Here is a 26,706-nt window from a genome sequence, read left to right on the forward strand (position 1 = left end):
TATATATAAAAATTATTCTTGCGAAAATTTGTATGTTTATTCGGCTAAGTACAAATGTATTTATTTATTTCTTTACGTGAGTCATTTTATTTTATTTTCAAATTCTCATTGTAATTATATAGTTTCATAATTTATTTATATCTCGAAATTTTTAGTTTACATTTTAAATTGATAATATATTTTCTAAACGTTCATTTATTTTCAATAGGTTAAATAAAATATAAATAAAAAATAAAGCGGAGGGAGGGAGGGTTTTTTGAAAATTTTGAATTTCAAAATAAAGTGGGTCGGGTCGGGTACCCGGGTAGGGATAGGTCGAGTATACGGGTACGGGCACAGCGGACACGGGTATGGTCGGGTATGGGTATAAGTCGGTCCGGGTATGGTAGAGTTTTTGCTCAAAAACAATGATCGCCCCGTTTTTTGCCCGTACTCGTGTACCCGACCTATACCCGGGCATAGGGTACGGGCGGGCAGGGCACGGACTGCCCCGTGACCTATGCAGGTATAATCAATCCACTAGGTCCAGGCGTTGGAAATTGTATTGCTTTAGTTTTGTACTCATACTAAATCTCTATCAATCTATAATGCTATTTTCCACTTAATGGGCCCAACTTGATTTTTAGGCCCAATCTGCTTCAATTTTAAGATGTCATATTTACCTTCCTTAAACAGGGGCGGACTCAGTGTAGTCTAGGGGGGCAGCTGCCCCCCCTTGGATTTTTGAAAATAGTTGAAAAAATGAGTTGATTTTGGTTTTGCCCCCCTTGAAAATTAGATTGCCCCTCTTTGGAACTAATAAACCAATTTTGTGACTCTCTTCTATCCCAGTCATTTATATTTGATTTTTTTTGTTGAGTTGTGTTTGGGAGTTCTGCCATTTCTGATTCTGTTTTAGTTTTTTGGTTGAGTTGTGTTGGGGAAGAAAGCTTCTTTTGCCTAGATACACTTGGTGTGCATATTATTAAAGAAAGATATAAAGAGGCTTTTGTGGGCCAGCTTCAATTAAAATTATATCGAAGAGATGAGCTACTCAAATTTAATAAGAGCAGCGGCTCTAATTGTTTCTTCTCTCTCAATTTTAGTGTCTAATGGAACTATCAATTTTCATAATTTTTTACATTCTTGTATTTGCTTTTGAATTGTTTTTCCATATTTTCTACTTCTTTTTTGTTTCTTTTTTTATTCTTTATATTTCTTCTATATATAATATATTTTTAGAGATCAACATTATAGTCCTCTGTGGCTCTGTTTATGTTAAGATCTTGTTATTAATAAAATGGATGTCTTCAATTTTTACCTATTCGTGTGAAGTAATTTTTTATTTCTCTTAGGACATATATATTTATATTTAATTATTTTTCAGAAAGATATTTTGAAATTTAAAAATTAATAACTAATTTTGCTAGCAAAAGAAGTATATTATTTAAAAATGTTAATAATATTTTGGTTTGGCTCTACAATCTTTTTTTTTTGGGACGAGGACGAGATAATCCAGCAATTTCAACATAATATCTAGCATTAAAAATGTGTATACAGGTTTTAATGTGTATTATATTACTATACTATTTGAGTGTAACATTGTCTTAATTTAATTTTTTTAATTAATTTTTATTATTTTTTCATTTTTTATAACAAAATAAGCTTCAAGCAAAAACATTTGGATTTAAGGTTTACGGTTTACGGTATATGATATACGGTTTGAACCCGATAAGCTATTTGAATCCGATTTCTGCTCCCCTGACTGAAATCCTGAATCCGCCCCTGCCTTCCTAGTTGCTACTTGATAGCATCATTATTTTGTTCATGTTTTCAATTATTTACAAATGCATTGTTCTCATACTAATCTTTTTCAAACAGCTAAGGCACATCCTCCCATACATGCTTATTATATCAAGCTCAACAAGTGTAACAGTACAACACATTTTTTCTTTGCATTCCGATTAATTGAGCTGCTACTTTTGTTTGAGAACCGTATGATATGGGAATAATCAAGTGTACCAGTGTTGTAAAATGGCCGTTTAAGACGATTAATCGTTGGCAATAATCAAATCATCATATATTTTTTCGACTAATTGATCGATTATTCTCAATTATGACATATTATTCCTAGTTAATCACTTGACAGTATTATATTCGTCCGACAAGCGCATACTGCTATTTACAACACTGATACCACTACCAGCATCTATCGATCAACAAGCCAACTCATTATGTAATAGTAATCCAAGATGACCGTTGTGACTTGTAATAAACATTTTTCCATTGTTGTTTGATTCTCCCAAATCAAGTCAACAACTGCAAATATTTAATTTTCCGAAATTTAATTTTGGATGGTTTAGTTGTTTTTGTTTCCCTTCTTAGATGTATAAAAAAAACTAAGACATGCGGATCTCAACAGTTCGGATTCATAATTTAAAGCTAATTTACTGGATTTTAAACTTGAGTTCACCAAAGAACTTAGGGGGGCGTTTGGTTCGCGTTATAGATCATTCCAGAGAATAAAATGATTCCAGGAAATGTAATGCCAGGGAATACTATTCCAGAGAATGTATCATTACCATGTTTGGTTCGCGCATAACTATCGTAGCATTTCAGGGAATATGTTATTACCATGTTTGATTCGCACATTACTATTGTAATGGCTATTGAGACGTCTTCATTGCTTTTAAATTATTAAATTTATTAACTAAATTTTGTTGAATAAAAAACTTATTTAGTTCATATAATTACTAGTCGAACCAATCAAATCATGTATCTAATAACTTGATCATCACCAAAAATCTTAAAAGAACAATACTACATCTTTGTAAACACAACCAGTCCACAACCGAACCCGACTCTCATGGATGCAACAAGGTGTGTTCATTGCTGACGCCTGAGAGTGCATATATATCATATTAAATTCAACCGCTGGTTATCTTTTTGTTGACAGTCAATCTTGAATCTAACTGCTATCAATTATCTGGAACCGGCGAGAATTTTATCGGTTTCAATTCTGAAACCAGTGAAGAAGTAACCGGAAAGAGATTCTTAAACTAGTGAGAATTTGATCGTTTTGAGCAATTTTTAAAATTCTCTGCATAAATGGATAGAATTTGAAATTTATTAATTTTTTTGAATATAATTTCTGCTCAGACAGCTCAGTCAGACAGAAAATGAGAGAGAGAGAGAGAGAGAGATCTTCACTGAATTGTGAAGAAAGAATTCAGCATAAACGGATTTATTTAAATAATTTATCCCCCAAATTGTTCAGCGGTTTCACTGTCAAATCTCCTTTTTGTTGGATAATCTTGCGGAAATAGAGTTTGATTATCCAATATGGACGTAGTTATTTCAGCCCAACATTGCGTGAAATTTTCCAAAGAAAATGTATTTTTTATTTTGATTTTTTAAGGTTATTAGTAAATAAATTCAGTATATTTTTATTATTATTTATATACAATATAATAGGGGTGGCAACGAACCGAACCGAACCGAACCGAACCGAACCGAACTTACCTTAGGTTTGAGTTTGGTTTGAATTAATTTCGAACCGAACCCATTTCGAATCGAATTAATTGCGAACTACACATTTTTCGAATCGAACCCGAATTGAATCACGAATTAAATTATTTTTTAGCAGTCCTAATTATACCGGTAGTTTATACATTAATTTTTTCTCGCGGGACAATTCACATGGCTTCCTTTTACCAGTATGAACTATGAAATGAGTGTTTTTAAGTTGAAAAATTGTTCATGAAAAAATACATCAGAGACGGCTTTCCTGGTATAAACTATGAGAGACGACCGAAGAGAGAGGAGAGATAGTCATCTAAGCCGGAGATAGGAGTGACAGCCGGAGAAACAGCCAGTCACCGAGAACCTCGACTAGATTTTAGAGCTAGAGGGAGAGTGAGTTAGGGAGAGGTGGAGAGAGAACTAGGTTATTGAGATTTGAGAGCGTGGGAGTGTCAGCTAAATTAAATTATGACTCTCTATCTTGGATTTTAATTTCATCAGGTAAATGGACGGCCGATGTTATTATGAGATTCGAACCATAAAAATGATCGAACCCATTTCGATCGAACCAGGCTAGGTTTGGGTTTGGTTTGAATTAATTCCGAACCGAACCTGGTTTGGTTCGTTTCAATTCGAACCCATTTCGAATCAAATTAAACTCAAATCAAACCCAAATCAAACCCGAATCGAATCACGAACCTCGAATTTTTTTGCCAGCCCTACAATATAACATGTAACTTAAAGAATACAAATAGTTGTGTATGAATGTTCCAATTTCAATTAGCAAGTAAAAAAATTAAAGAAAGTATAAATTAAATAAAAGGATATAATCCGAAATTTTTAAATGTACCATTTGTTTAAAAAAAAAATTTTGATTTCTAAAGAATTCGATTTTTAACACAATTGCAGAATACCGGTGCAGACTTTTAACTGGAGCCGCATCGGCATAATGCGGCCCAACTTTTTTTTTTTTGTCTAACAAAATATTTGATGTCCTTTGGAATTCGCATCATCTAAGATATGTCCAAAAAAAATACTCCAATGCTTTGAAATTAGCAGACCTCTGAAAAATGCCAAAAAGAAAAAAGTTTGGACCGCATAACATCAGTACAGACTTCTATTTGAGCTGCATCGGTATAGTGCGGACCTTAATATTTGAGTCCGCACCAGTGTTCTGCGGCCGTAGTAGAAATCGAATTCTCCACAAATTGAAGTTTTAAAAAAAAAAAATTTCAAAAAGTGGCACATTTAAAAATTTCGGAGATAACGGGACGAATAATGAATAATTATCAAATAAATTAACAATTTAAATAATTTTAATCTAAATATAACAAATAAATAAATATATTAAACACATAATTTACGTAATATTCAAAAATATAAAAGTTTAATTATTTATTCCATTTAGCGTGAAAATTACATTGTGGGGTTACCGCTCTAACATTTAAAAATTATTACGGACATTAATTACGTGATATTACGTACATTATGATATTACGCAATGTTCGTTCCAAACCGTCACGCAATTTAACAATTTAATTTTATAATGCTTTATCCATAGTATTAATTTGTTATAGACAAGTTTGTCGCTCCAGCCCATTGGGGCAAAATTAATCCCATATATTTATGCTGAATCCCTTCAACTTCTTTTCTCAAGCGAAGCACAAAAAACCCTTGCCAATCTTCAAATCTGAAAGTAACTTTCCCTAAACCTCATCCTACCCCCATTTCTTCCTCAAAATGAATCCTGATACTGAGATCGAGTTCGAGTTTCCTTTGGTCATCCGCATCTACAAAAGCGGCCGCGTCGAACGGTTGTCACAAGATAGCTTTGCGCCTGTGCCGGACGGCCTTGACCCAGAAACCGGGGTCACGTCTAAGGATATCGTAATCAATCCTTCAACCGGCATCTCGGCGAGAATATATATCCCCAATATTTCCCAAGGTACAAAACTTCCTATCATTGTGTATTGCCATGGCGGATCCTTTGTCGAGGGCTCTGCCTTTGACTCACTAGACCATAGCTTTATGAACCGTCTCAGTGCACAAGCTAATGCCATAGGCATCTCGGTCGAGTACCGACTTGTCACACCTCGGAACTAGGGGTTGTGCAGTTACGCCGTGAATATATAGATGACTATACATTCACAAGGCAATTACGGTGTAAACCTAACATAATATCGGTTTACAACATCACCACTTATCATTTAATTCGATTTAAAATCATGTTTATACAAATACATTTATAGATTATCAAAATATACTCAATAGTATATATAAATTCGTGCAAATACTATATAATTGAAAGATTAAACAATCCCAAATCAATTCCCATTAACATTTTATACACAGTTTAAAACATAAAATGATTCATATTAAACCACAGTAAACGTTTAATATACAATTAGGTTTACAAAACCACTCGACACGGTCCGATAACATGGTTATACACAAATACCATACCAAAACCCTATCGACATCAAAATGGACTCAATGTGAGGCATACCCTATCGCTATGCGGCTTAAACCTCACTGGTCGAGCACTCGAATCCCTTCTATTCGCGTTTACCTGCAAACACATACAAAAGAATAAAGTTCCCCGAGGGGATAGGGGGTGAGAAAACTTGTCAACCGTTTTCTCAGTGCGGAATTTAGTCAGGGCTACTGGATTTGTAAGAAATCCATTACCGAAACTAAATAAACCCGCAACGAGTTTCAATTCAACAATTCGATAAAAGAAATGCATATGCAACATATATAGAAGCAATTGAAATCCAACTCACATCACAATCAAATGAAATCGAAGAATTCATAGAATGGTTTGGTATAACAGATACAATTGCTAAGTCCGGTTACAATTGATAGATATCGACTATCCATCTCATTTGGCTTAACATTTCTCTGGTCTGGTTTATAGTCAAACATCCATATCAATTCGTCAATTTCCAATTTAGGATTGCATATCTCCCAATCATGCAACGGGTTGTCACTCTTCCAAAGAGAGACCAATAACAATCAATTATCCACAGTTTCAATCCTCCTGCTATACTCTACCTTTTTGGTATCAGTTAACCTAGCTCTGCCTTTCTCCTTGGTTACCGATACCCTCCACAATGAGGGTTATTCACCGTATGCGCATATGGGCCCTGAGACAAAGTCTAGTAGCTAGCTAGACATTGTCCCTACAATTCACTCATTTCATTCACAATTAACTTATCCTCTGCCCTCTTCACATTTCAGTACTGTGGTTCCATTCAATTATCAAAACGATAGAACAATTAATCGAATAACAATACCAACATGCTAGATCAACAATATCATATCAATTCAATTATATCATTACTTATTTTCATGCAATGCTGCAAATAATGCTAACAATAGAGATCCAACATGAGGTCATGCACAATAAGTCAATTAACAATTCAATCGGTATATATATATAAGCACACATATATATATATATACATGTATCGTTATTTAATTCTAAGTAATAGAATCCAAAACAGATCCCGTGAACCCCCGCACCTGATCAAGTAGGGCACTTGGGTAGGATCCAGTATCGCTAAACTCGACGGCCTCGTCTAATCCGCTAATCCTCGGTCAATCGGGTCTAGGCCTAAATTACATGGCATAGCAAGTCAATTTCAATATATTTCATAATTCCTATACCCAATCGCATTCTAATACTCGTAAACGGTCAATTCAACAAATTCGGACGTTTTACCATCTTACACTTGCAATTCACCCTTGCAATTCACCCTTTTTTTTAGGGTTTAAGTCACATTTCTTCTCAATTGGGGTTTATATCAAATAGATAGCAATAAGGAAGTCTCAATTAACTCAAACTCGTAATCACGGTCATTTACAATTCAATTCATTCGAAAGTTGGTTCAAAACCCTAATCAATTTGGGATAATCTCACCATTCGGGTTTTAGTTGGAATTGAGACATGAAATCAATCAAATAACGCTCAAGAAGCAACAAAGACATTGATTCTCGAGTTTGGTTCAATTTGGTCGGGTTTCACCGAAACCCTAAAAATCAAGGGACGAGAAAATAGAGCAAACGAGAAGAGGGATTACCAAACCAAGTGGAGGAAGGGGCGAGATTTGAGCTCCTCTACGATTTTCTCAAGTTTCGACCAATTCCGCGGGAAATCAGACTCTCTCTCTCACTCTCTATCTCTCTCTCGTGTCTCTCTGTTGGGGCGGCCAAAGAGAAAAAGAGTAAGGGAGGGATGGCGCAGGAAAGGAAAGGAAAGGAAAGGAGGGGAAGAAAAGAATGACAAGGGGCCCCACTTGTAAGTGGTATTTTTGCAAAATAAACCCTCACTTTGTCGGATAAAACGTTATAACGTTTTGGTAAATCGTTATAACGATTCAGCTAGTGAAAAACGCAGGAAATAGTGTATAAAACGCATAATTTAATGTATAAAACGTTATAACGTTTTCTGAAAACGTTATGACGTTTTAATTGAATCCAGCCTTCATAAAATCGTCGTTTTTCATCAAGTTTTACAGTGAAAAACGTTACATAACGTTTTAAAACGTTATAACGTTTTAGGAATTTTTTTTTTTTTTTTTTTTTTTTTTTTTTTTTTTTTTTTCACGGTGTTACACGACTCGCTCCAGAGAACCCGATCCCAATACCGTATGATGACTCATTTGAGGTACTCAATTGGGTTATTTCACATGATAAGGGTGGTCCCGAGCCATGGCTAGTTAATCACGGCGATTTCGGCAAAGTTTTTCTTGTGGGTTTTAGCGCCGGAGCTAACATCGTGCACAACATTGCATTAAGAAATGTGCATTTCAAAGGGTTAGTGGTGATCCATCCGTACTTCTTGGCAAGTCAAAAGCTACCGTCCGAACCAATCAACCCGACATTGCGTGACAATTTGGAACGAATATGGACGTACATATCTCCTGGCACGATCGGCCCGGATGATCCAGCGGTCAACCCACTGGCGGATGGAGCACCGGATTTGAAAGGATTGAATTGTGATAGAGTGATGGTTTGTTTGGATGATGGGGAATTGAGAGTGAGAGAGAAGGCTTACTATGAGCAACTTGTGAAAATTGGATGGGGAGAAAATGTAGAATTGGTTGACTCTAAAGGGGAGGGGCATGGTTTCTTCCTTGAAAAACCTGATTGTGAGAAGGCACTGGAGATGATGAGTCGTTTAGTTGCGTTCATCAACCGCAGCTAGCACGGATACTGGCGAGCAAAAATTTTTTTTATTTTTATTTCAATGTTCTGGACTGTTCCATTCGTACTCCTTTTTTTCTTTTCTTTTTTCCCATGATTTGGTCAAATAACATGAGTAGAATACAGGGTGTTTCTAAGTATATCAAATCTCGTTGTGACCTTAATTATAAAATTTATTGGATTGACTTTAAATGATGAATTCGAACCGTTGAAATTCATTTACTTTAGAAGTAATGCATCTACATGCAAAAAATTTAAAATTTAAAATTAATTTAATATAAAGTCAAGCAGTTAAAATTAGAAAATTTATAAATTAATTTTAATATATTTATTTTTTGAACATTTTTTGACCACTTGATTTTATACAAAATTAATTTGAAAGTTTAAAATTTTGCATATAGATACATCACTCGTAAGGTATACGGATTTCAACGGTTCAAATTCGTTATTCAAAATCAATCTGATAAGTTTTGAAGTTAAGTTCACAATTAGACTTAGTGAACTCAGGAACACCCTAGTTCTACTCCAAATAACAGTTTGGTACTTTGGTGTTTGGATATCATTTGACGTTCTCAACCGTGACTAACATCTATTGGTTTTATTCATGTTCATTTCCAATATTATCTTCTTCAAATTTATAATTATGATGGTGCTTTTATTTAATTATTATCTATATCAGCCATTGATGAAGGCTCAATATAACATATTAACATTAGTAATGATATAAAAATTAAAAATCGCTAGACATCATCTATATTCATCCTCTATTCCCATCATTAGTTACATTGGTTCATTAGAAAAATTATTAGGGAACAAATAATGAAACAAATTGACGGAAATTTAAAAACCTCATTGCAATATTATGCAAACTATAATAAATCAAGACATAATTATCACAAGATGGATAGAGACTTGACTTCATATGTACAATTTAGAAAGTGAATTGATTAACGTAGTTGTTAAATTTATGTGTAAACGAAAAAAGAAAAAAAAGATATGTAGCATAAATCATTGCTAAATCAAATATCTCCTATAAGTAGGGTTGCAAACGGATCGGATAGTGGTAAAACTATATCTGTATCTGCTTTTATTTTTTAGATACGGATCGGATATTAGATGGATATCGGATATCCGTAGATATATACATAAATATTGTCATAATATATATTAAACTATATTGTATATATCTATTATTCAGATACGGATAATTAAAAATCAAAATCATATCTGTATCTGTATCCGCACCCGTGCAAATATTCGGATATAGGATATCCGTATTAAATTTTCGGATGAGAATCCGGATACGGTCTATCCGTTTGCACAACGATAGCAAGATGCAAAATCTCTATCATGCTGTATAGTGGAGAGGTCCAGGCATTGAAAATTGTATTGCTTTTGTACTCATGCAATATCTCTTTCATGTTATTTTCCACTTAATGGACCCAACCTGATTTCTAGACAACAGGCCGGTTATACTAGGCCCAGTCTGCTTCAATTTTGTTAGATGTCATACTTCCTTGTTAGTTGCTTGTTCCTGTTTTGAATTAAGTACACAGCCACAGGCATTGTTCTCCTACTAATCTTTTTCATACAGCTATGGCACATTAGGGCTGGGCAAAAAAGCTCGAATTCGTAACTCGCTCATTTACAGCTCGTTTAACTCGGCTCACTTACAACTCAGCTCATTTACAACTCGAGTTGGCCAACTCGTTTAATAAATGAGCTGAGTTCGAGTTGGTCCCAACTCGCTCATTTATAACTCGAGTTACATAAAGTTACATAGTATTGGTCACAATAAATCTCAAAATAATCAAACCCGAATCTCTAGACTGTTATTTGTGCTTTGAGATTCGTGTAAAATATATTTGAACTTGTGTTGTAATACTATCACTGGTTAAACGAGTTGTGAGCCAACTCGAGTTGATAACGAGCTGAGTTTGAACTTGTGTTGTAATACTATCACTGATTAAACGAGTTGTGAGCCAACTCGAGTTTATAACGAGCTGAGTTCGAGTTGGCTCTACAACTCGTTATTATCATCTCAACTCAAGTTGGCTCGCTCGTTTATTAAACGAGCCGAATTCGAGTTGGAGGTAACTGGCTCAAACTCGGCTCATTTACAGCCCTATGGGACATCCTCCCATAGATGCTTTATATCAAGTCAATTTTAGTGTAACAGTACAACAAATTTTTCCTTTGCATTTCGCTTAATAGTGTAACAGTAATCCTCCCATAGATCCATTATTGTTTATGTCTCCCAAATCAAGTCAACAACTCTCAAGGGGCCTGTGTTAAATTCCGAAGAACTCTTATTGGAGTTGATTTACAAGAATGGACCTCCATTCTTCATGATATTAGTACCATGTCTTTTACACATATGCAGGATAGGATTTCGTGGAGATGGGAAACCTCGGAGGAATTTTCAGTTAGATCCCTCCACAAGATTTTGAATTTCCGAGGCATACAAGGCCAATATGCCTTGCTTTGGTGGTCCATTCCTGTTCCTCATAAAATACAAATATTTATGTGGTTGGCTAGCAAACACAAAATTTTGACCAAAAATGTTCTATTAACCAAAGGGTGGCAAGGGGCCACAACCTGTATGTTTTGTCACCAACTAGAAACAGCCGACCATTTGTTTATCACATGTCACTTCGCCAAACAAATTTGGTTTTGGTCGGAAAAGAGTCAATATTTTTTTTCACAATGGAACACTATTGCTGATGTTGTAGAGTTTTCTTTTACTTTATCAAAATTTGATCAACAGGCTTTTCTTTTGGTTTTTAGTGCTATGTGTTGGACAATTTGGAAACACCGAAATGAGTTATGTTTCCAAACTGCTCAACCCAAATCTGGCAGGACTATTATCTTTCTCATTATTTCTATTTTGCAATATTGGCTAGGACACAAACATACTAAGGAGAAGACCAAAGAACACGCACAAGGTTGGTTACCAGATGCAGAGGCGCTAGAAGCTATACCACTTCGAGTGTGGCTGCTAGGAGACAACCACATGATCCTTATCACCCCGCCGATTCCCCAGCAGGTCCAGCCACCCCCTGACGCGTGACTGTGCAGCTCAGGCTTTTTATGTTTTGCAAAAATATCCCAGATGGATACCATAATAGGGTAGTATCAGTTAGACAATTAGTTTAGTTCCTTGCGATGATGCAAGAAGATCCATTTTTGGGATTATAATTCTGGTACATGTGATCACTGATTTCTTTCTTTTTATGTTGCGGACCTTGCTGGTAGTTGGTTTTCACGATGATGAAAACAGTTGTTGGTTGTAATTTAACCAAGTTTCATTAATGAAGCTGGGCCTCGACCTTTTCATCAAAAAAATCAAGTCAACAACTGCAAATACATTTTTTTTTCCAAAATTTAATTTTTGATGTTTTTGTTTCTCCTTCCCCAGATGTATAAAAAAAAAAGAAATACAATTTTCAAAGAAAATACATAATAGATGTACTAGTTCTAGTTCAAAAGAGGAAAATAAAAGATTATATATTGAGATGGTTAAACCAAATTCCACACAGCATACACCTAATAAAAACCAGAAATTACTGAATAAGTCATGTACCAAATAAAAACCCAGTACAAATAAGTAAATTCATACATCTAAAATAGCAAGAAAGAAGGCCAGAAATTACAGAATGTATAAACAAACAAAAAAAAACTCTGTATTCAGGGAGCAAAACACTGATGGGTCGGATATCCGATTGCAACTGTTCAATTTGTGTTTAGATTCATGTGAAAAATTAAAACAGGCTGCAAATCTCGATGTAGATCAAACAGAGCTCAAATCAGACATCTGAATTTGATCCGATCCTCATCAAAGCCCCTTCGCTCGCCTCTGTCCATGCTAGCCGCGGTTGATGAACGCAACCAAATGACTCATCATCTCCAGTGCCTTCTCACAATCAGGCTTTGCCAAGAAAAAACCATGCTCCTCCCCTTCAGAGTAAACCAATTCTACATTTTCTCCCCATCCAATTTTCACAAGATGCTCATAGTAAGCCTTCCCTCTCACTTTCAATTCCGCATCTTCCAAACAAACCATCACTCTCTCACAATTCAACCCTTTCAAATCCGGTGCTCCATCGGCGAGTGGGTTGATTGCTGGATCATCCGGGCCAATCGTGCCAGGACATAGGTACGTCCATATTTGTTCCAAACTGTCACGCAATGCTGGGTTGGTTGGTTCAGACGGGAGCCTTCGGCTTGCCAAGAAGTACGGGTGCATCACCACTAGCCCTTTGAAATGCACATTTCTTAGTGCAATGTTGTGCACGATGTTAGCTCCAGCGCTGAAACCCACTAGGAAAACTTTGCCGAAATCGCCGTGATTAACTAACCATGGATCGGGACCACCCATATCATGTGAAATAACCCAATTCAGTACCTCAAATGAGTCATCATACGGTATTGGGATCGGGTTCTCTGGAGCGAGTCGGTACTCGACTGAGATGCCTATGGCATTAGCTTGTGCACAGAGACGGTTCATGAAGCAATTGTCAAGGGAGTCGAAAGCAGAGCCCTCGACGAAGCATCCGCCATGGCAATACACAATGATAGGAAGTTTTGTGCCTAGGGAAATATCCGGGCGATAGATTCGTGCCGAGATGCCGGTTGAAGGATTGATTATGGCATCCTTGGATGTGACCCTGGTTTCAGGGTCGAGGCCGGCTGGCACATGAGCAAATCTATTTTCTGACAACCGTTCGACACGGCCGCTCTTGTAGATGCGGATAAGGGAAGGTAACTCGAACTCGATTTCGGTATCAGGATTCATTTTGAGGAAGAAATGGATTCAGATGTGAAGATTGGCAAGAGCTTGTGTGCTTAGCTTGAGAAAAGCAATTTGAAGGGATCTAACAAAAGGCACAAAACCATAAATTATAGATGTGGAGCACCAAAAGAGATTATAAATTTGTGATAGGGATCATTGGGGTATACTTATGTGGCTCTGTTTTAGTCACTTGATGCCACCTCTGTTATTGTTGGAAGCTTTGAGATTTCTTTGTGTCAACTTGACTTAATTAATGTTGGCCTAAATATTAATCGAATATTTCATATTATAATAACAGATTTTACTTGTTTATGTTTTTACTCAGATTGGTTCCTCCTACTGGATCAGGTGCTATGCTTAGTATTTGACAATATAACATTTTTAAATGAAAATTCAGGATACAATATTTTTAGTATTTATCATATAATTTATAAATTGTTTTTTTAATTATTTTATATATTAATTTTTCATCATTATTTTGACCGCTTGATCATATACTTAATAAATTCGAAACTTTAAAATTTTTTACGTACATGCATCACTCACGAAGTACTTGAATTTCAACGATTTGAATTTGTAGTTCGGAATCAATCCGATAGTCATTTGAAGATGTACTCATTATCTCTCTCGGTGAACACATCACACCCTAGTTTTGCTCCTTAAAGAATATAAAGTTGGGTGTTAGTGTTACGAATAGTAATTCTTTTAATTAAGTTTAAATGAACTACCAATAGAAGAGTATTAAAGACAAAAGGTATAAATAAATAAAAGACCATAATTTATAATTATAAATTTGAAGAGGATAACATTGGAAATGAACATGAATAAAACAAAAAGATGTGAGTCACGGTCGGGCACATTAAATGCACACCTATCCCAAACTATTATATATATTTGACCAGATCATGAAAAAAAAGAATAATAATAATAAAAAAAGGAAAGTGGAGTCGGGGCTCAATTTATCAATTTTATCTTAACAGATTAGCGGGGCCCACAACATGTTGAGTCACTTTTGTGTGTATCCTTTGATATAAATTAGTGCGTGAGTGATTGATGTGTGCGATGTCTATTGGGAGATAGCACGTACTATTTGTGCTTTGAGATTCAAGCATAATCTATTTGAGCGGTTGTGATTTTTCGAAAAATTGCGTGCGCGCTGAGATATTTCAGAGGATGTGAATTTCAATAGGACTCGCTGTAGGGGTGAAAACGGAGCGGACAGTAATAAAACCGTATCCTTTCTTTTTGTGTATAGATATTTAAGATATCCGTATTTAATTTTCAAATAGTGATTGAATATTATTTCCTCCGTTTTTAATCCTATATCAAGTGCAATACCTGACTATGTAGAATGAGATCTGAGTTGTCCGTTTCAGTCTGACACGAATCTTAAAACATATTTCTATATTCTAAATAGGCTCCGAACTCCGAAGTGATATTGAATTATTTTTCTCAAAAAAAAAAATATTGAATTATTGACTCGGCTTGATATTCACCCCAAATTGTACCAGCCAATGAAGCTTTTATTACAGAAAAATAAAAATGGGCCATGAGCCCAAACATCTTAGGCCCAATATTTCTAATGTAGTGTATCTAAATTTTTCTGGGCTGATTTTTACTGGGCTTTTTCTCAATTTTCCAAATCATAAAGTCAAACAAAGACTACTTGACTGCTAGTAACTGGATTAGATAAAGTTCAGTTTTCCTAGTATTAGGTAGAAGGTTTTATTCAGACAGTTTGAAAAATATGGATTCATGGAGCTTTTTAATAAATTTTTCTGGCATGTCTATCATAACTTTCTAGAAAAATAAATTCAGTGTAAAAGTTTTATATTAGGTAGAACCTATAATTCTTACAAAAGCTATTTAAATGAACTGAATATAGATAATTTTTTTAAATGTGCATATCATCATGCGAATTTGCTTTTTGAAATCCTTATTCCTCCCATCATGTAAATTGTATACTTTCTTTTTTTTTTAATGAAAAAGGATAGTAGGAAAATTATTCCCTACTTGCTCAAAAAGAAACAACTTTATTCCATCCAACAAACTGCCAAAATGGAAAAGACAATTCACAACTAATCAAGAAATCAATGTAGATCCAGAAATACAGTAATAGCTACTATATATATTACTGCTGATCAATATATAATAGCATACTACTCAAAATATTGTTCCTATTATAGTATAATTCTAACTAAACAGAATTAATCATCCTAGTAAATAAATAATTGTGAACATAAATAAAACTAATACTAAGAACTATTCAGAAAAGAAGCCACAACTGCCATTTCCTTCACAGCCTTGTTACTCTGAAGCTGGTACAAGAAATAGACATGATCTTCTCCTTTGGTTTCATACATCTCCACCTCTCCTTTCCATCCACTCTCATTCAATTCTTTCACATATGCCTTTCCCCTCTCTTCAAACATATCGAGCTCCGACAACGTCACCAACACGCGCTCACACGACAAGTTCTTCCACACGGACGGAGACCCTATCGGGTTAACTAGTGGGTTGTCAATACTATATGTGCCGTTGCATATAAATTCCCATGTCACCTCCATCGTATGCCTTACTTCCATGTCTTTGGTTTCATTACCGACCGGTTTTGAGCCCCAGAAGTATGGGTTTAGTAATGCTAATCCTGTTGCATTCGCCCCATCCATTACAGCGATATTATGTGCTATATTTCCACCGGCACTGTCGCCGGCTAGAAACAAACGGTTCAAATCGCCGTATGTGGATAACCATTTTTCTGGTCCGGAAATAGAATTTGAAACAGTCCATTTATATGCCTCGAATGAGTCGTTATATGCAACTGGGAGCCAGTGCTCCGGTGCGCGCCGGTAATTCACCGACACTGCCACAACACTTGCATTGGCAACTAACGTGTTTAGATAATCATGATAGGTAGGAGAGAAAGGTGATTCGATAACAAACGCGCCGCCATGAAAAAAAAGAAGGATTGGGAATTTTTCCTTCTTTGTGGTGCTGAGTTTCGGTAAGTAAAGCCGTGCACCAAGGCCGGTGGTAGAATTGATAACTACATCTTTGGAGTTTACCCCAGTGGTGGTGTCTAATCCCGCACTAACGATTTTCGTTCCGCTTAGCCGTTCGACACGGCCATTCTTGTAAAGACGGAGGTAAGGGGAGAAATCAAATTGAATTGTGGTGTTTGGATCAATTGGTGTTGGTATAACATGAGGCGGCGGTGGAGGTTGTGGCGATTGAGGAGCGGCTGCGCTCGGGTGGTGGTGCGAGTGGCGTAATTGTGTAACTAATATCAAAATAAGAGCAGCAGGAATGAGAGCAGAGATTAGGAGCTTGCCAAGGAAAGGGATAGAGGAGAGCAGCTCTGAGAACTTATTTCTTCCCAATTTAATTTCATGTGGTAGCGGTTGAGTGTTGACCATGGTGGAATGATTAGAAATTAAAATTGGGAAGAATAAAAATTGGGAAGGTTGTGGGAATTACTAGATTTGAGTCTGATTTGGAGGAAGAGAGAGTAGAGAAACTTGATAGAGACTTCTGACTTTAACCACTAATAATCAAACCAATACTAGACTGCTTTTGTGGGGTTTTTTCTTTATGGTCCAAAAAAATTGAATTAGGTGGGGAAATTGATGGTAACCTAGCCTAGAAGAGAGCATGTTACAATTCAAGCGAGATCCAACAAACCGCAACTACACGTGTATTAGAGAACAAGAGAACTTTCGGATTCCACTAACAAATGATTGTACGTTTCATGTTCAAATTTAGATCATAATTTCATCATAAATAATTTTTGGTTACAACATATCACTAAAAGAACTCTATCTGGCATACTGATACAGGAATGACTGAAATGTTGCATGTGATTAGCATTAATATCTCGTTTACTAATATTAATGATAAAAAAATTTGGAGATGGAATACTAATGAAAAATTTACTATTAAATCCTGCATAAGTTTTTTATTTTAGAGGTGCCAAAACTGATAAGAACTTGATCTGGTGAAAATGGCCTAATATTTCTTCGAAAATTAAAATATTTCTGTGGTCCCTTTCAAAAAATTAAAATTCTTATCAAACAAAATTGCCAGTTGCCATTTTTGTAGGCCCATCAAAGATGTTTCACATTTAATCTTGACATGTCCATATGTTAGTTAAGTTTGGTTTTGGATGGAAAACTATCAAGACAATTTGACTAACTGGTCCTCCATTTAAGACATAATTAATTTTGCAATGATTTTGAATGGTACTCATAAAACAGCCTTCTTTTTAGTTGTTAGTGTTGTATGTTGAACTATATGGAAACTGAGAAATAATATTTGCTTTTTCTGAAAAACTGAATAGGGAATGTAAAAGAGAAGGTGAGGCATGCAACTGATGCATGGGTGCCAGAAAACCTGATGATGCTCAGCTGGTTGAAGTTAGAGATGAAGAGGTGGGACTAAAGACTGAATGAAGATTAGTCAAATTAATTAGGATAATGATGTTTTGTGATAATAAGCTCTCATTGTGTGTAGCTTTATTTGGTTACTATTCATCTTTTGTGGTTGTGTTTGGCTGTTGTTTCTAGATGCTGATGGATTAACTGTAGGGTTAAGTTAGGATAACGACAATGCTATGCTGCAATTACTCCTGATGGGACGGGTGCTGATTTTGACAGAGCAGTTTTTACTTCATGCAGCACACGGACAATAGAGTCAAATCAGCGCTACATATGACTAGTGCACTGCATGGATCAAAAACTGCTCTGTCAAAATGTTTACCCTGTTGGGACCAAGTAGAACTGTAGAAGTAACCAAAACCTAATGTAAGTTTCTGCTAATGAAAAGGGCAATGGAAAATTGCCTTTTTTTTTCCAAAAAAAAATAAAAATGTCTAGTTACCAAATAACAAGAATTGATTGCTTAAGTGAAAGTTGAATAAATTGATCACTAAAAATTAATCAACTTGTAAATCTACAAATAATTTCCATAGTTATCGTTCTCATAGCAAAACATTTTTTTTCTCAAATTATATTTATATGGATCTTGTTTGAAGAAAAAAATCATTCAAACGGTAAAAGCAATCTTTAAAATTAGGAACTATAGATAATCAATCACTAAAACTTGATCTCCATCTCCTGCAATGCCTTATTCAATTGCACCTTCACAAGGAAAAAACCGATGCGCATTTTCTTCTGACACGTGCAACTCGGGGTAACCATGCCATACTGCTATGCTTTCTTCTTCAACCCTTCGACACATATACCTTCCCCGGTTCCCCCTCTCTCTTAAGTGATCCTTCTTGGCCTCTGTCACTAGCACCCGTTTGCAACCCAACATCTCCCATTCCATCCTCGACCTCATTGGTTTCACGCGCGGGTAGTTGTTATCGATATCAAAAGCCCCTGCACACACACAATCCAACTCCTCTCTGCCCCCATCCTAATTTTCAACTAGGTCGTCTTTGAACCCACAGGATCGTTACCCCAAGAGTTCGGATCCTTTGCATTACCTCACCATTTGAGTTTAAATTCAGATTGTCCAATCAGAATCCGAATCAATCCGGCTGAACTGTAATGTATGGGCCGGGGGGAGGGCTTTAAGATCTGTACCAATATATAACCAACGGACCAGATTCAAAGGTACCTTGGGTGATCCATTCCCTCCCGGCTTGTACCACCCCATTATGCACAATGTGCATGTAAATTTCAGACAGATGAGCAGTTCAATTCTTCCATTGGCCTGAAAGATATTGTGCATGTAAAATTCCAAAACATGTCATCTGCAATAGTTACCAAAATTGATATTTAGAATTTTATTTTCAAATGGATAATGTTTTTTTTTTTTTTTTTTTTCTGAAAAAGTAACTAGTTTGCTACATGTTTCTTTAAATGAAACAGAAACACCTAACACAAGTTTGCTACATTGGAATATTGATAGTAAAAAAAAAAAAATAAGATCACATTGAAAGAATACAAATTTCTAGCCCAAATCAATAGTAGTCAATTATATGTGTAGGTCCAGTTCAGCCTTTTATCTAGGCCCATATTAAACTTTTGAATTGAAATCCAAAAACATGGTACAGAAATGTGAGAATAAAACTTGCTAATTCTGGATAGATATCAGTCAACATTGAAGGGATGTTTCTATTCGAAGATTTTCCGACATATGACTTCAACCCCAATGGACAATTGAAAAATAAAAAAAACAGCTAACACTAGCTAGCATGATTTTTTTAAGGCTAACACTAACTAGCATGTTATATCAATTGTAAATCTGTAAGAGCATAACACTTGAGCCACTTGCTACAAATTAGTTGGGACAGAATCAGATTCCTACCTACATAAGCTGTTAAAAGTAAAGGCAGAGATAAAAATTAAAAAATAAAGAAAAGGACAAAGCATTGTAAGAAGCTCCTTAATATATCTAAAAAAAATTAAATATATACAAGTTGTGATGTTCACGTTATTGATTTAATTATCCTTCACCAAGCAATTTCAACCAGGCCAAATTAATCTCTCTCTGTCATCTCTATGAATCTTGACATGGAGCTGGAATATGAATTCCCGGATGTCTTGCGTCATTACAAAAATGGTCAGACCGAGCGCTTCGACGGCACCATAGTTGCTCCAGCCACCATTGACCCCACCACTGGGGTAACATCAAAAGATATAACCATTGATGAATCCACCGGTTTATCAGTTCGTCTCTACCTTCCCGTTGGGACACACTCAAATAACAAACTGCCAATTCTTTTTTTCATCCATGGTGGAGCTTTTATGATCCATACAGCCGGTTCTCCAGTTTACCACAACTTGGTCAACTGCTTAGTTGGCAATGCTAAAGCCGTTGCTGTTTCGGTAACTTACCGCCTTGCACCAGAGCACCCGGTACCAGTAGCATATGAAGATACATGGGATGCACTAAAATGGGTCATTTCAAGTTGCAAATCAGGTGCCGAACCATGGCTTAGCAAACACGGTGACCTGGATCGCATAATCTTGGCAGGAGATAGTGCCGGTGCCAACATAGCACATAATATAGCTGTGATGTTTGACAAGAATCTATTCGAAGATTTTCCGAAAATAAAAGGGTTATTGCTCATGAATCCTTATTTCTGGGGCAAGGATCCAATTGAATGCGAAGCACTAGAACCCGAGTTCAGGCTTTGGTTGGATCAGACATGGCATTTTATTTGTGCAGGAAAATTTGGGCTTGACCATCCATTTCTGAACCCAATGGCAGCGTCCGCAGAGGAATGGATGAAGCCGAGATGCGATCAAGTGATGGTGACAGTTACAGAGAACGACATGTTTCGGGAAAGGGGGAGAGCATATGTGGAGAGATTAGAAAGCAATGGATGGAAAGGAGAGGTAGAGATGTATGAGACTTATGGGGAAAGGCATGTGTACTTCTTAGCGAAGCCGAAATGCGAGAAGGCCGTCAGAGAGATCGAGGCAATGGCTGCCTTCATTAACCGGAAGTGAGCAAATAAAAATTTGGAAAATTTTTTTTTTTTTTTTTTTGGGTGAAAAATAAGAATTTGGTTATTGGGGCAGCATTATGTAATTGCCAAAAGTGGCCAGTGCTCAAATGATTATCAGATTTGTAAATCTGGCTAAATTAAGTCAATGTTCTTTTGCAATTGTAGGAATTGCTGACCAGATCCTTTTTTTCTTAACAAACAAATATACCTCTTCTCTCGAATGCGTATCTCTGCATTAACTCAAAAGGTTTTGAGTTAATGAATCTCAACTGTCTGACTTTAAACAGAGTCAATTCAGTATCTGTTTATAATTTAAGAAGTCTTTAATATTAGTGCAGATATAGTTCACACGAATTTTAAAACAGATAAAACGGTTGAGATTCATTAACTCAAAAGACTCTCTTTTGTGTTAATGCAGAGGATACAAATTCTCTTCTCTCGGGCTACAGGGGACAGTTTTTTTATGATCTATAGTAATAGTACGAATGTGTATCCTGTGCATCAACTCAAAAGGGAATTGTCTTATTTTAAACATAGTTAATCCGGTTCCTGCCTATAAAATAAGAGACCCTTTAATACTAGTACAGATCTAATTCACACGAATTTTAAAATAGATCGGATGGTCGAGATTCATTAACTCAAAAGATTCCCTTTTGAGTTAATGTAGAGGATACGATTTATCAAATTATTTGTCTAAAGTACAGCATAGGGAATAAATTTATTCCTCAACTCCATTGTAGCAAGTGGCTCAGGTGTTATTCAAAAAGAATTTTTAAAATAGATACAATTTTTTAAAAATTAAATGTACTACAAGGATCACAATATTTTTTGTATTACCTAGAAGTGACTTTTAAATCAGGATCAATAACTCAGAATTCAAGCATTTTTATTTTTTTTCCAATAACTCATAAAGAAATATATTAATTTTTCTTACAACAGCAAAAAATCTGGCATGAAAAATATTGAACCAGGTTATTTTTAACAGTCTTTCTAATAAATAAAATTATATAGTATTCTATCTATTTTCAAAGAAATATATTAAATATTTCTAATATTTCAATACATAAAATAAATAAATTATAAATATTTCTATTTAAATAAAAAAATTGAAATCGCAAAATTTTTTTTTGTGGTAATTAAATCTAAAAATTGTGATTTGGGTAAATTTCAAAATAACGCGAAAACTTGAATAGTTTTTGAAATTTCGTATTTTTTTTATATTAATAAAAATTTCGGGAAAAAATAATTATCAACATTCCAGATTCTTCATATATTCCAAGTCATTTAGAGAAAGAATGAGTTTATTAAAGATTAATATCATCTTCCCTACTCGATCGCATGATGTACAATGTAATGTTTTATTGGGTGCTACCGTGCTACCACATCATATGTGATATGCCTATTATATTGTTGACTTCATATAACCTAAGGTAACATAATAATTTTGTTCAAATTTAGACCGTCCGATTAGAATCTCCACGAATATTGACCTCAGATCGGATTGGTACTAATTCTGATAAAACAGTCTGGATCTAAACCGAATTATTTTGTTATCTGATAGGATTCTTATTAGGGGTGACAATGGTATGGAGATAATATCTGATCCTTATTTGATCTCTACTCTAAAATTTAGATGTGGATATTTAATATTCGAATATTCATATTCACTATGGATATCGATAAAATTTTGTGTATCAATCATCTGTATTCAAATAGTAGATATATACTATATATTTTAATATATATTATTTAAAAATTATGTATTCATCGTTATAATTAGATAAATATTATAAATTTTAGTAATTTTTAATATTATCATTATATTATTTTAATAAATATCCAATTCGATATGATTGATCATCTAATCCTTCTTCATCCGTATTCGAAAAATAAATTATATATAAATATAGTTTTACCGCTTCATATCCACTCCGTTTTTCGTGATTTTCATTATTATTTGCATCTCACATTGATTGACTGTGTGGAGACCGTTTTATGAATTTTGGCATTTTGCGTGGAATAAGCGAGTTGTTTAATTTGCTGGACCCGGTATACGAGAGAAAGAGAGTGTTTTGTGCGCACCCATTCGTTGGTCCAGGAGTGAGCAGGCATATTTTTGTTATGGAGGAAATGAAATGAAATGCTAACATATTAATTATCACAATATATACATGTGTACTGCCAAAGCATAATTTTGTTGTGGAGATATAATTAGCTGCAATTGCGCACATAGTAATGCAATTTGTGTGATACAAAATGACTTTTGTATGGAAATTTGTATTACATCTAATATATATTCATTTCTTTTTCTTTGTACATCTTTCAAGTTACAAAATTATAAAAAAAAATCTTTCTTAATATTATAAACACATGATATTAAGTATAATTTATTTGTTTCTACAATTAGATATTGGGAAACATCAAATGACTAGTATTATATTTGATTTAAATCGTTCCTTATTTATACTAAACTAGTTAAGTGTCCGTGCGTTGCAACGGGATTGAAATATTATTTTGATTACTTTCTTTAGATGTGATTAATATTTATTTAATTTTGTCATAATGTATTAATCAATAATGAGAGAAACAAAAATCAATAAATTCAATCGAGGTTTTAATAGATGGAAACACAAACAACCACATCAAATAGGGCCACGGAAGATCCGGGAATGTATCCTCTGAGATATCCCAACTTTTGCGTATCCTCTGAGATATCCCAACTTTTGCGTGACGCGTGTCCGGTGCCTATTCAGGGTGTTGTAGGGGGTCAGTATTATGTGTGTTTTGAGATTCGTGTGGAGCGTATTTAAACGGTTGGGATTTTCTATTATGCCACGCAAAGTTTGAGATATCTCAAAGGATACGAATTCGTGGAGTGCGTGGAAAGAAGGAAAAACGCGTGGAGACTTTGTTGAATTACTATGCGGCTTTTCATGTGATGGATACATCTTTAATTAAATTTAGAGTTTTACACGCTTGACAACATGAAACAGATATATAAAATCAAAATTATTTATTAAAGGCTGAGATTGAGATATGTTTTGATGAGTGGCTGAGATTTATAGAATGAACGGTTCATATTTCCTCTGGACAGATAGAAGGTTGGATCCCAAAAAAATATACGTACTATTATAGTAGTCAGGATAGGGAACAACTCCGTGTCGAATAGTTCAAGTTAACACTTAACAACTGATTATTTATATATTGATATGTAAATAACAAGTTGATTTTTTTCTAGTTTTTTTTTTTTCCTGTTTTAAGGTTTTTGAAAGCTTTTTTGTATTAGAATTTAGTTGGCACTTAAGAGCTAAACTTTTAGATTGAAAAGTTTTAAAGTAATATTAAATTATTATTTGTAAATATTTATAATTTTATGAGTTTGAATGCAAATCGGTGACATTAGAATATTATTTTTTTTGTGAAAAAAAGGAAAAAAAAAAATAGCAAGCTAAGCAACTCGTGTTACATACAGCTTTCCATTGATAGCGCCACAGAAGATCCTCATCCAAGAACCGTACATTTTTGAATTATGCTTAACTCAAAAATAAATCTTTTCGGTTAAATAAATCTCAACCATCTGATTTTAAACGGAGTCAATCCGATTTTTGCTTATGACATAGGGTCCTTTAATATTAGTGCAGATTTAGCCTGCACAAATCTTAAAACATAATAGATGGTCAAGATTCATTAACTCAAAAGATTCCCTTTTGAGTTAATGCAGAGGATACGAATTCTCATGCCTTATGGCTGGACATCGATTGGAAAAAAATAGTACAACAGAGTTGGTTCTGTTACAAAACGGAATGGCACGACACATGTGTCAGCTATATGCTATGATTCGTGTTCCGTGTCATGACTATTTACGTGTGGGGACTATTTTTTAAAATTTTGGCACGACACGGTACACGAAAGATCTAGTCACGACATGGTATGACACGTGGTCACGCAAGTCAAGTGCAATTAGGACCGTTAGATCAATCTTTAATAAACTAACTTAAATTATGATCAAATGGTTATGCAAGTCACATTTATGAAACCAATATGTTTATTTTTTTTTACAAAAATCATAAGAACTAAAATGTCATTTCAGTCCAAATATATTTTTTTTGGACTAAAATGGCAATTCAGTCCGAGATACTTTCACAAGTTTTACGACATTATTTTTTTTGAAATATGTGAATATGGCTCATACCGAAATGACAATTCAGTCCAAAAAATAAATAATTCAAATCGAAATGACATCTCAATTGTTATAGTTTTTTTAAAAACCAAAGCAACTATTTTTAATTTATGGTTTCTAAAAAAATTGCAGTCTACACGGTCAGCTATTTCACGAATTTGTTTCCTCTTGAGTTAACTAAATTTGTTAGTAAAGATCAGAACCGTCCGATTTAATCCGCATTAATATTAAAGGTTCCCGTCTCGTCTGCTATAGAGTATTAATTATACCCTTAACGGGTATACCCGATCATACCCGCCCGTGCCCGCCGCGCGGGGTACCCGTGCCCGAGCCCGGGTATGGGTCGGGTACTCGGGTACGCGGGTACGGGCAAAAACCGGACCGGACCGGTTTTTTTGGACAAATACCCGACTATACCCTACCCGACCATACCCGTACCCGACTTTACCCTACCTGGGTACCCGTCTACCCTTACCCGTACCCGTACCCTTATACCCGACCCAAATTCAAATTTTCCCCCAAACTCTTAATTTCTATTTTTTAAAATCTGTTTTTTAATTTCTGTTTTTTAAATTCTGTTTTTTAATTTCTGTTTTTAAATTTCTGTTTTTAAAATTCTGTTTTTATTTCTGTTTTTTCATTTCTGTTTTTTCATTTCTGTTTTTTCATTTTTGTTTTTAAATTTCTGTTATTAAACTTCTGTTTTTATTTCTGTTTTTTAATTTCTGTTTTTAAAATTCTGTTTTTATTTCTGTTTTTTAATTTATGTTTTTTAATTTCTGTGTTTTAATTTATGTTTTTTAATTTATGTTTTTAAAATTCAGTTTTTAATTTCAGTTTATTAATTTCTATTTTTAAAATTCTGTTTTAATTTCTGTTTTTTTTATTTATATTTTATTGTTTTAAAGTAAAAAAAAAAACACATAACAAAAACAGAAAAAAAAAATATCAAGAAAGAAAACGGAAAAAAATGAAAAAACAATGAAAAAAAAAACCAGAAAAAAAACAGCAAAAAAAAAAAAAATACCCGTACCCGCCCTACCCGTCAAGGGTACACGGGTACGGGTATAGGACGGGTAGGGTATGATTTTTGAAAAAAATACCCAACATACTCGTACCCGTATACCCTAGTACCCGTCATACCCGTACCCGAGACGTACCCGTACTTGTACCCGGGTACCCGTACTTGTACCCGGGTACCCGTACCCGCCCGACCATTAATACACTAGTCTGCTATAGACTTATAGGTGTTGTCTGGATCAGCGAATGCGGATTTTTATTTCACAGATCCGTATCCTCTTAGGTACCTGACTCAACACAATTGAAACGGACGGTCCAGATTTACTCTCAGCCGGTGCTGGCTCGGAATGACGCAGGGACAGTATTATTTTTGCTTTGAGATTCGTGCCAAATTGAAAATGACAGTTGTCGATCATCCGATTCAATTGTACTCAGTCCAGTAATCTGGGAGGATGTGAATTCTCCAGCGCAACAGCATAAATTGGACAATTAGCAGAGGCTGCAGAGCTCTCCACACATCCCAACCTCAAATCTCTCGTGATCTGT

At 35.1% G+C, this 26,706-nt stretch overlaps 4 pseudogenes across 3 annotated transcripts; 2 read left to right on the plus strand and 2 right to left on the minus strand.

The window, feature by feature from the left end:
- The first annotated feature begins 5,241 nt into the window (after window positions 1-5,241).
- Window positions 5,242-8,710, plus strand: LOC144552514 (putative carboxylesterase 2 pseudogene; annotated as a pseudogene).
- A 3,562-nt stretch (window positions 8,711-12,272) lies between these two features.
- Window positions 12,273-13,737, minus strand: LOC144553305 (putative carboxylesterase 2 pseudogene; annotated as a pseudogene). The gene has a single exon (XR_013511348.1). The product of XR_013511348.1 is annotated as a putative carboxylesterase 2 pseudogene (transcript).
- A 1,846-nt stretch (window positions 13,738-15,583) lies between these two features.
- Window positions 15,584-17,083, minus strand: LOC144553446 (putative carboxylesterase 2 pseudogene; annotated as a pseudogene). The gene has a single exon (XR_013511374.1). The product of XR_013511374.1 is annotated as a putative carboxylesterase 2 pseudogene (transcript).
- A 2,790-nt stretch (window positions 17,084-19,873) lies between these two features.
- LOC144552619 (putative carboxylesterase 2 pseudogene) lies at window positions 19,874-21,119 on the plus strand (annotated as a pseudogene). The gene has a single exon (XR_013511180.1). The product of XR_013511180.1 is annotated as a putative carboxylesterase 2 pseudogene (transcript).
- Window positions 21,120-26,706: the final 5,587 nt, after the last annotated feature.

Source organism: Carex rostrata, chromosome 4 (genome assembly GCF_964058835.1).
Source record: "Carex rostrata chromosome 4, lpCarRost1.2, whole genome shotgun sequence".
NCBI classification, from domain to species: domain Eukaryota; kingdom Viridiplantae; phylum Streptophyta; class Magnoliopsida; order Poales; family Cyperaceae; genus Carex; species Carex rostrata.